General features: G+C 47.0%; 1 non-coding gene across 1 annotated transcript; it reads right to left on the bottom strand.

Moving 5' to 3' along the window:
- Positions 1 to 1,112: 1,112 nt before the first annotated feature.
- On the bottom strand, positions 1,113 to 1,184 carry trnaw-cca (transfer RNA tryptophan (anticodon CCA)). Its single transcript has one exon. It is a non-coding gene; the product is annotated as a tRNA-Trp (tRNA).
- Between the last annotated feature and the right edge of the window lie 10,903 nt (positions 1,185 to 12,087).

Below are 12,087 nucleotides of genomic sequence, written 5' to 3'. Positions count from 1 at the left end.
TTCCTCTCCCCCACCTTGTCCCAAATCCAACCTTCCAATTCGACACCAACCTCTTGTCCTGTCATACCTGTCCACCTTGCTTCTCACCTATTTACTTCACCCTCATCTCTGACCTATCACCATCAATCCCTACCTCCATCTACCTATTGCACTCCCAGCTGCCTTCCCTCCAGCCCCACTTCCTTCCCATTTATCTCTCAGCCCCCTTGGGCCACCCTTTATTCCTGATGAAGAGCTTATGCTCTAACCCAAGACTGTGATGAAGCAACATCCTCAACAAATAGGAAATAGCTCCCAAGTCAGATTTCATTCCCTCTTCTGTTTCCCAGTTCTTTCAGAAATAAGGAATGTCTTTTTCTTCCACTAGAAAGTGGTCTTCCCCTTTGCGCTGTCTGAAGTGTTATCCCTCACCACTACTTCAGCAACCTTTTAAGAATCCTTTCAACCTGTTTTTCTGACAATTGTGGAGGTGACCAAAAGCAAACATTTCACTTCTCCTCAATGTCTCTTTTCTCCTCCTATGAGCCATTTTGTCATGTTGTCTGTGTTACAAGCAGCCGAGTGCACTTGGTTTCTGAATTGAAATTTGGCCATTGAAGTGAACAGGATTAATATTTATCGATGGCGAGCTGTGTTTGCACTAACTGTAATTTTCCATCAATATGATGTCTTTTGTTCCACCAAAACTGGAAACAATGATCTGTGTTTATATTGCAGTCGGATGTAGAAAATCATCCCAGCGATCTTCACGTTATTATAGTTTACTGAGGCCATAACATCATTACGTGGCAGTTTGATGTGACTAAAACCTGGATGGAAATCTCTAGATTATGTTGTAAAAATATCGGTATAATGTTATTCACACTGCGCTGTCACCAACTGAACGAAGCGGCTGTGTGTTTAAATCCCATGATGAACAGTTTGTGTTCGACTTCTCACATTGCGGGGAGCTGAGCATTTACCCAAACAATGGGCACACCACCTCCCTGACACAGTGTTCACAAATCAAACTAACAGCAAAGATTCACACGTGATCGAAAGCTTCTGCAAAGAACTTTCGACATAACCGACGTACTCCTTTCTTCATTTGAAACGTTAGATGTTGACTGTAGTGAGCCTGACGTGATTTGAACACGCAACCTTCTGATCTGGAGTCAGACGCGCTACCGTTGCGCCACAAGCTCACGGATGGCCCGTGTGCTCTATTCATGCTTAAGGGAAGTGATCGCACTACAATGATTTTACGTTCATGTCTGTTCTGTTTCTCCCCCTTCTCCTTCTGTCTCTCCCCCTTCTCCTTCTGTCTCTCGAAACAATTTCCAACTCTCTCTCAATAAAAATCTGAAAGAACTGCGGATGCTGTATATCAGGAACAAAAAACAGGAGTTGCCGGTGACCCTTCCACAGAACAGATGGTGATTGGGAAAATGTCGGTTTATATGCAGGAGATATTGTGGGAGGAAGGCGGAGATCAGGACAGAGCCCAAAGCGAAGGAAGAACTGTTGGACAGAAAAAGGAGTTGATAACGATCTGCGTGAGAGGGTGAATAACTGTTAATGGAGACTGTTCGTGGCGAAGTAGTGTGGAATGACAGACTATGTGATAACAAGGCTTGGTGTGTGTGGAAAGGACGAGGATACTATGGAGTTCAGGTCCTAGAATTATTGAATTGGATATTGGGACCAGAGGGATGTGTGGTCCCCAAGTGCAATATTCGGTGCTCTTCGTTCTGCTGGTGCTGAGCTTCGCTGGAACACAACAGCAAACCTGAGACAGAGATGTTGGCCAGGGAACAGGGTGGGGTGTGGAATTGGCAGGCAACTGGAAGCTCAGGGTCTTTTTTGCAGGCAGAACGTAGATGTTCTGTGCAGCAGTCACCCAGTTTACGGTTCGTTTTCCCCAATGTAGATGAGGCAACATTGTGAGCAGCAAATGCAGTAGACTGGGTTGTGGGAAGTGCAGGTAAAGGGCCACTTCACCTGGAATGTAAGTTTGGCCCCTTGGATAGCGAGGAGGGAATAGGTAAATGAGCTGGTGTCACACATTCGGCACTTGCAGGGGAAAGTGCAACTCAACCTGCAAGTTTACTTTGAGAAAATCCTGGACTTGAAATCCCAAGTCTCTTTGCATTTCGAATTTGTGCATTTTCTCCCCATAATCTTCTGTTCAAACATTGACTATCTATGTCAGGGCAGCACCAGTGATTTCCTGACATATGGATTGTATTTGGGGATATCAAGGAACGTCAGGAATTGTGAGTACCTCAGGAGCAATCGTTATTCCTGGGGGAGGCAGAGAGGAATGTGGTGTGGTCCTGTAAACTCCAGAACTTTGATAACTTCATGAGTCAGCAATAACTCTTTCTGGACCAAGAAACGAAAGGGCCAATGAGAAACTGCTACAAGGGAGTTAACAAATAACATACATTAACTATCGCTGGGAAGGAGGAGGCAAAACAATGAGCAGTTCCTTTGGACAGATGAGATAATGGTGTTTAATAACTGTGTGACAGAAGGACAATTAATTCTGCCCGTAGAAGGAACGCCTTGGCATAAAGGGGTTAATTGCAGGACAGGCTGTTTCAAACAGGTGGAAAACCCTCAAAGATAAGAAGGCAAGCTACAGACCTGAGGTCTCTAGAGGTGTGGGGAGGTGGTATCCAAATCTAAAGCCCAGCACACTCACGCAGCAGTACTCTGCTTCTGGGCTCTCAGCAGCTGGATTCTGCATCAGTTTAATGTAGGTCCTATATCTCTGACAACATCGGTACACAAGGTAGTGAAGAAAGGTTTCAGCACACTGGCCTTCATCAGTTAGGGAATTGAGTATAGATGTTGGCAAGTTATGTTGTAGTTATACAGGACGTTGATGAGGATGCACCTGGAATATTGTGATCAGTTTTGGTCCCCTTGGTGTTCTGACTTCTGACTTCTTCAACTCTGGGTTTGTGTTGAACTTGATGGGATACTTTGTCCAACTCAGCATGTTTCAACAGTATCTCTCAGAGGGATTCATCTGAAACTTTTCAGGAGGTGAGCTCAACAAGATTGAACTATTCAAAGTTACTTGGACTCTATTTTAAACTTACATCAGGACCAGTAGTCAGAGACACGTACAGCATGGAAACAGACCCTTCGGTCCAACTTGTCCATGCTGACCTGATATCCGAAATTAATCTACATCCATTTGACAACACCTGACCCACATACTCTGGCAGCTCATTTCATATAAGTACCACCCTCTGCATGAAGAAGTCGTCCCTTTTTATATATTTCGCCTCTCACCCTAAACCTATGCCCTCTAGTTCTGGACTCCACCACCCCAAGGAAAGGACATTGTCTATTACACTGTCCATGCCCCTCATGATTTTGTAACCGCTGTTTGGTCACTTCTCTGCCTCCGATGCTCCAGTGAAAACAACCCCACGTTATTCAGCCGCTCCCTGCAGCTCAAACCCTCCAACCCCCAGCAACATTCATGTAAATCTTTTCTCATAGATAAGTCACTCTTTCAGTCATGAAGAAGGGTTAATACCCAAAACGCTGACTACTCCACATCCTGGTGCTGCCTGGCTTGCTGTATTCACCCAACCCCCGGCTTGCCAAACTCGGGTTGCAATATGTAGTGGCTCAGTGGTTACACCTGCAGCCTCACAGTGCCAGGGACCCAGGTTTTATTCCAGCCTTGGGTGGCAGTCTGTGAGGAGTGTGTACATTCTCCCAATGTCTGCGTGGGTTTTCTCTGGGTGGTCCTGTTTTCTTCCATAAACCAAAGATGTGCAGGTCTTGTGGATTGGCAATGCTTAATTGCCCATAGAGTTAGGTACATTAGTCAGAGGGAAATGGGTCTGGATGGGTTACACTTCAGAGGGTCGGTGTGGACTTGTTGGGACAAATGGCCTGTTTCCACACTGTAGCTAATCTCATCCAATACTTTTGTTACTAACGAATGGCAGAGAAGGCCAAACTTCTTCTCCGATGGTCTTGCGGTCTTAGGTTTCTCTGGATCATTTCATTGGCAATGTGCAGTCCCGGGCTCAATGAGCAACACTGTCCACTGAAGGCAAAGCTCATAGAATCATAGCACCCCCACAATGTGGAAAAACAGGTCCTTCAGCCGAACACATCTGCACTGATCTTCCGAAGACTAACCCACTCAGATCCATTTTCCAACCCTCCATAAATTGCACACAGACCCCCAAGGGTGGAATTATTCTTGAGTTCCTGGTGCCATGAGGCAGCAGTGCTAACCCTGAGCTACCTTGGGGTTGGGTTTGTGTGGTGTAGAGGAGGCAATTGCATTCCAGCAGAAAACAATAAAAGCTCACCTACTCTCCCACTGCATCCACTGTCAGAAATGGCAGCAGATTCAGTCCTGGGGGGTGACCGAAGGCTGCGTCACTGGTGGGATCTGATTGCTGGGAGCGCTGTTGCCCCCGCTAGTACTTCCGCAAGTTGCAGGAAAACATGAACCTCTTCCCACACTCGGGCCAGCTGAAGGGTCTCTCCCCAGGGTGGACACACTGGTGCTTCAGCAGGGCGGAGGAATTGCTGAAGGCTTTCCCACACTTAGGGCAGCAGAATGGCCTCCCCTCCTCCGCCACTCTCCCCCCCCCAAACCCCCGTGTGGTCCAGCTGGTGATTCAGCAGTGTGGAGGAGTGGGTAAAGACCTTCCCACATTCGGGGCAGGAGAACGGCTTCTCCCCGGTGTGGATAGACTGGTGCCTCAGCAGCGCCGAGGAATTGCTGAAGGCCTTCCTGCACATCGGGCAACTGAACGACCTCTCTACCATTTGGACACACCAATGGGCCAGTACGTCAGAGGAAAGAGCAATGCCCCTCCTGCAGTTGGGGCAGAAGAACGGCCTCTCAGTGTGGACCCACTGGTGTCTCAGCAGGTGGGAAGAACTGCTGAAGGCCATCTCGCACTTGAGGCTGGAGAACAGCCTTCCCCGGTGTGGACCAACTGGTCCGTCAGCAGGGCAGAGGAATCACTGAAGGCCTTCCCACACTCAGGGCAGCAGAAGGGCCTCTTCCCCTCTGTGGACCCATTGGTGCTTCAGAACCCTTTCAAATTTCACAATATCCTTCTGATTGGAGGGACACCAGAATTGCACACAATATTCTAAAAGTGGTCTCACCAATGTCCTGTACAGCCACAACATAACTTCGCAACTCCAATTCAGGCAGCAACCAAGCAGCTTCGAAATCGACGTTTCGGGCAAAAGTCCTTCGTCAGGAACAAAGGCTGCGAGCCTGAAGCATGGAGACATAAGCTTATCTCTCCATGCTTCAGGCTCACTGCCTTTATTCCTGACGAAGGGCTTTTGCCCGAAACATCGATTTCGAAGCTACTTGGATGCTGCCTGAACTGCTGTGCTCTTCCAGCACCACTAATCCAGAATCTGGTTTCCAGCATCTGCAGTCATTGTTTTTACCTTCCCAACTCCAATACTCAGTCAGAGGATTGGGAACGCTTTGGGAACGCTTTCAAAACCCACAAAAAACAAACAGGAAAGAATGGAGGGACAAACCGAATTTTTGAGAGTGAGCTTGGAAGCATCAGTGAGAAATCGGCGGAATGGGTTTTTTTGGGACGCGTTCTCCTTAAATATATTATATACGTATTTCTCTTGTGGTCTTCGTAGTTTCTCTGTGCTGCAGTGTGTAGCGGCTCGTTGAAATAATGTCCTGTTGAATCTTCGTTTGTGGGTGTTGGGATGATTGCTTCCGTGGTTAAGTATTTGTGTGTGTTGTTTTTCTGTCGACGCTAGTTTGAAGTTCCCCATTGACTGTTCGCTCTACTGTGACATCTAGAAATGGCACTGTGTTAATTTTCTCCTCCAATTCAAACCAGGAGCCCCCCTCAGACCCAAAGTCTCACCACTTGGTACACCAATATACCGACTAGTCAGTGGCTCGTTGAAATAATGTCCTGATGCAGCTTCGTTTGTGGGTGTTGGGATGATTGCTTCTGTGGTTAAGTATTTGGTTTTTGAGTGTTGGTTTTCTGTAGATGCTAGTTTGAAGTTCCCCATTGACTGTTCGCTCTACTGTGACATCTAAGAATGCAGTTTATTGTTGTTCTCCTCTTTTTCAAACTAGGAGCCCCCTCAGGCCATCGTCTCACTACTTGGAACACCAATATACAGACTAGTCAAAGGCCTCCACTGAGGACTAAAACACCAAGTCGAAGATTCACTCCACTCCATTTACTCCATCCAAGAATTCCCGAACACCAAAGACACGAAGATAGAAGAGGATGGAATAATGTTGTCCTTTGACATAACAGCCCTGTTCACATCCATTAACATCAACGTCGCCAAAGAAAACTGAAGACACTACTCGAAGAACTAAAGACAAAAACACAGAACCAACTTCAGCCTGCAAAGATAACACTGTCAACCTCGTGGAACTGTGCCTTACCACCCACTTCATATTCAGTAACAAGCCCTACAAACAAATCAACGAAACGCCCATGAAACACTTCTGTCATCAAAAAATGAAACAAATTAGAGGAAACGTACAACACCATCAACAATCTCCTTCCTGGCATAAAATTCACAAAAGAGGAGAACAACAACAAAGTGCCATTTCTGGATGTCACAGTAGACCGAACAGTCAATGATAAATTCAAAACAGCCTCTGCAGGAAAGCAACACACACGAACCAAGTACTTAGCTACAGAAGTAATCATCCCTACACCTACAAACAAATCTGAACGAGGGTACTATTCCAACGAACCACAACACAGTGCAGCACCCAGTGACTACGAAGACCAATAAGTAACTCTACAGCGCATTTAAGGAGAATGGGCAGCCCAAAAAATACACTGCAAATTGCTTCCCTGACCGGGAATCGAACCCGGGTCACGGGAGTTCGAAGGCTTCCACCAAAGTTGTTTCTTGTATCCATTGCTCCCGATGCGGTCTCCTCTACATTGGGGAGACTGGAGCCCCGTCGCAGAATCAAGTCGCAGCGTTTGAGGGAACATCTCCAGGACACCCGCAATAATCAACCCCATCGCCCTGTGGCCCAACATTTCAACCTCCCCTCCCACTCTGCCAGGGACATGCAGGACCTGGGCCTCCTCCATCGCCCCTCCCTCCCCACCCGATGTCTGGGGGAAAAACGCCCCAACTTCTGCCTCGGATACATTCAACCCCAGGACATCGATGTGGACTGCACCAGTTTCCTCATTTCCACTCCCCCCACCTTAGCTGAGTTCCAACCTTCCATCTGAGCGCTGTCCTCAGGACCTGTCAATCTCCCTTCCCACCTATCCGCTCCACCCTCCTCTCTGACCTGTCACCTACGTCCCCAACCCCATTCACCTATTGTACTCTTTGCTACCTTTGGCCCAGCACCCCCCCAATTTATCTCACCACCCCTGGAAGCGTCCTGCTTCTATTCCTGATGAAGGGCTTTTGCCCGAAACGTCGATTTTCCTGCTCCTCGGAAGCTGTCTGACCTGCTGTGCTTTTCCAGCACCACTCTGATCTAAACTCTGGTTTCCAGCATCTACAGTCCTCACTTTTGCCTACCCAATAAACCCAGTGTGCCGATTTCACATCAACAAACAGACACAAGTAGACACAACGTCTACAGAAACCCGAGCACATTACTTTACATTAAAGACATCTGGGAAATGATGTCCAGACAAATCAAACCTCTCAGCATCATGGTAGCCCACAAACCTACCAACACACTTAAACAGCGGCTAATGAACCTGAAATACCCGATACAAACAACCAGCAAACGAATATTATTTACAAAATACCATACAAGGAAATATATACATGAACTCTGCCACACAGGTCTCTCTGGCAAGAAATGCTGGGATGAGATAAGGAGGATTTTTTTCAGCCAAAACGAGTCGGCACTGACTGGACATCCATTTAAAATCAAGGCTGTCAGCCCAGGATGGAAGATCCGAAGGGATGAACAGTTTTCTTATTTCCTGAAGATTTACAAAGCTGAGACTGGGTTTTGGTGTTTGTTTCCTTTCCACTCCCAGGAGGCGCAGTGGTTGGGGCAGTGTGTTGGGGAAAGTGAAATGTGCCCGTGAGCAGCGTGTGGGGCTATTTCAGCTTCCCCTCCTCCGACAGCGCTATGACTTGACTCTGATGTTCTCAGGGACATTTCCTGACGCGAGACATTGAAAAGAGTCTCGTTCCTGCAGATCGGGAATTCAAACCGTGTGCCGGCTTCAGGACAATGAGAAAGATTAATTGGGGTGTGTGAAGAAGCTGCGAGCTGCATTTCAAACAGGTAGGTGGAGTCAGATGCGTCATCCATTGCGCCCCTGGCACTGTGCGTATCTTACGCCACCATGCTGCAGAGTTCTGACGTTAACACGGACATGCGCAGCAATGGGAACATTCACAAGAGGAACAGCCAAAGATAATCACCGTCACTGCTTCCCTTCCATAGTCCCAACTTTGTGAAGCAGTATCTTTCACCGGGAAATAAAACACCTTTGTCCTCAGGTGCCTGCTTAACTTCGATCACGACTTCACGCCCCTCACTGGTCTAGTCTCATTTCCAAACTCTTGGCTCATAGCCTCAATAGCAGCTCTGTGGGTATCTGCTTGTTCCACCCTGACAGGCAGTGGGCTACAGATTCCCGACCAGTCCCAATGTGATTGAAATATTTCAACCCGTCCACTGATTGCATTTAAAAAAAAAACCGTGGAGCAATCTCCCTTTTCTTTTGATGTCGTTTCTCAACTGTAGTCGGCAGGGATCACACCATCGCATTCACCACTCGGCCCACCAATACAGAACCACGCTGACAGCTTCATTTCCAAGGTCTATCTGCCTGTGGAGCTGCGAAAGAGTAAATCATTGCTGAGTTTGTTTGAATCCAATCACTTCACAGGTTTCGAAAGGGTTAAATATCTGCAAATGGCGAGTCTGGGTGTTTCATCCCGAAAGATGAAATGGACGTTCAGTCAAAAACAGAAATTGCAGGAGCAACTCAGCAGGTCAGGCAGCATCTGTGGAAAGAGAATCAGAGACAACATTTCAGAACTCGTTTTTTACCTCATCCAAGTACAGCCAAACCTGCTGAGTTTTTCCAGCAGTTCCTCTTTCTGTCTCGGATTCTCAGCATCCGCAGTCCTTTACGTTAGAAATTCAATAAATTCAGAAACCTCTTTGTGCTGCCTCAGTGGAAAAGATTTCCGTTTGGGAAACATTTTCCTGAAACCATGAAAAGCGTGCACATTCGCAGCCAAGAAAGCGGTAGGAGCGAGAACAAGTAGCACTCCGTCCCTGGGTGGTCTCGAACCACCAACTTTTCAGTTAACAGCCGAACGCGCTGACCAATTGCGCCACAAAGACAGGTCTCAGCGCGGCCGGCAGTGTCTTTGAGGAACCTACTATTCAATTCATAATTCATTATCTTCTATCAGTTTTAATTTTCCATCATAAAGCCTTGGACATTCATTATGGAGACATGGGGACAGCCTGATCCCACCATCTGCAGGCACATCCATGACACTAGGAACGAGCTCTCCTACACCGGGGCCATCGCCCTCCGAGCCTTTCAGTGTTTTGCCTCTTCCCGAATTTTCTCATTGGCCCCGAGCCGAGAATGGGTTTGACTTCCTGATGTGCAGAGAATTCTTTCAATGTCTCGGGTCAGTTCATCTCCGGAGAATATCAGAGTCAATCGGCCTCTTAAACAAGGGGACGGTGTCTTGACTGTCTCTGCTCAGTCGGACAGTTCATCCTTCATTCTCCTCTAATTCCACTTCCCAAAGAGTTTCTAAAGATTCACAAAGCTGGAGACTCGGATTTCTGTTTTACTTCCGAAACATTTTTCCACCGGCTAACTGACAATATTTTGCCAAAACCTCTTCCCCATTGTAACACATGCATCGTGTGCTGGGATGAGGAATTTCCATTTTGTGGAGACATTCCCAAGTTTGGGAATGCTCTCTTTGGAGCAAAGAAGGTTAACTGGAGATTTCCAGGGGTTTCTGTCAATGATGGGAGAAGACGTGGTGTTTTCGCTGCTCGTTGGATGCTGCCTGAACTGCTGTGCTCTTCCAGCACCACTAATCCAGTATTTGGTTTCCAGCATCTGCAGTCATTGTTTTCACCTTGTTGATTTTAACCCTACTATGAATCCTCTTGCAAGGATGCCTGCCTTGAAGAAGTTTTCATCCTCTCTCTACAAGAATCTCAGGGAGTCCCTCTCCCACTGCAACTCCCACGTCATTTCCTCTGCTCTGAAGCTCTTCAACCATGTTGTGAAACAAACTCGGTACCACAGCCACATTTGCCTAGTTTCAAACTTCCAGCTCAGTTATTGTCTCCTTGACTTGTCCGACCTGCCTATCTTCTTTTCCACCTATCCACTCCACCATCTCCTCCTTGACCTATCACCTTCATCTCTTCCCCCACTCACCCATTCTACTCTATGCTACTCTCTCCCCACCCCCACCCTCCTCAAGCTTATATCTCCATGCTTCAGGCTCACTGCCTTTATTCCTGATGAAGGGCTTTTGCCCGAAACGTCGATTTCGCTTCTCGTTGGATGCTGCCTGAACTGCTGTGCTCTTCCAGCACCACTAATCCAGCATTTGGTTTTCAGCATCTGCAGTCATTGTTTTTACCTTAATGATCAGAAGAACCTATTGCCACTGACTAGGGTCAGTTACCAGAGGACAGGGATTGTAGTTCTTTAATGGAAAGCAGCATTTGTGTAGAACAAACACAGCGAATACTGCAGAAAGCCAACGGGTCGAGCAGCATCTGTGGAAAGGTAAACAGAGCCGACGTTTTGAGTGTGTTACGGTTTTTGTTCAGAACTCAGTGTTTTGCCTCTTCCCGAAGTTGGTCCAGGTCTGTGTCTCAATTGGCAAACACATGGCAAGTGCAGTGCCGCAATGTGAAGTTATACCCTTTGCTGTTTAAAAAAAAAGCAGTGCATTGTTGAAATGGTGACATATTGGAATGTGGAGAAAGTGAGGACTGGAGGTGAAAGTCGATAAATGTGGCACTGGAAAAGCACAACAGGTCAGGCAGCATCTGAGGAGCAGGACAGGGAACGTTTCGGGCACAAGCCCTTCATCAGGAATGATGTATGGATGTACTAAAGGGTCTCAGAGTCCCTCCACACCAGTCATTGCCCGTTTTCGGGCAGATGCAGCAGGCAATGAGCGAGGCAAGTGATATATTACGAAGAGAAATTGAGTTCAGAAGTGGGGTCATTGAACATATTCAAGGCTAAGTTCATCTGAGTTTTGAACAACAAAGAAGTGGATGCTTATCGGGGGAGGTAAGAAAATGGTTTTAAGACCAGTACAGGTCATTCACAGAGTCTGACAGCACTGAACAGACCCTTCATCCAACTAGTCCGTGCTGAGTATGTTCTCAAACTAAACTCGGCACACCTACCAGTGTTTGGCCCATAAACCTTCGAAAGTTTCGTATTCATGTACTTATCCAAATATCTTTTAAACGTTGTAACTGTACATGTATAAAATCATGAGGGGCATGGATAGGATTAATAGACAAAGTATTTTCCTGGGGTGGGTGAGTCCAGACCGAGAGGGCATGGGTTTCGTGTTAGAGGGGAAAGATACAAAGAGACCTAAGGGGCAACTTTTTCACGCAGAGGAGGGTACGTTTATTGAATGATCTGCCAGAGCAAGTGGTGAAGGCTAGTACGATTGCAACATTTAAAATGCATTTGGGTAGGTGTATGAATAGGAATGATTTGGAGGGATATGGGGCCGTGTGCTGTCAGGTGGGACTAGATTGGGTTGGGATAGTTGGTCGGCATGGACAAGTTGGACCAAACAGTCTGTTTCTGTGCTGTACATCTCTATCTCAATGTTCAACATACTCAGTGACCTGGCCTCCACAGTTTTCTGTGACAATGAATTCCAAAGATTCACCACTCTCTGGCTAAAGAAATTGCTCCTAATCTCCATTCTCCCTTTATGCTGAGGCTATGCCCATGGGTATTAGTCTCTCCTCCCAATGAAAACATCTTCCCAATGTCCACTCTGTCCAGGCCGTTCAATGTTCTGTACGTTTCAGTTGGATCTCCCTTGAATGTGGGCCTGTTA

This window comes from Chiloscyllium punctatum, chromosome 36 (genome assembly GCF_047496795.1).
Source record: "Chiloscyllium punctatum isolate Juve2018m chromosome 36, sChiPun1.3, whole genome shotgun sequence".
NCBI classification, from domain to species: Eukaryota; Metazoa; Chordata; class Chondrichthyes; order Orectolobiformes; family Hemiscylliidae; genus Chiloscyllium; species Chiloscyllium punctatum.
This window is presented reverse-complemented; position numbering and strand designations above follow the sequence as displayed.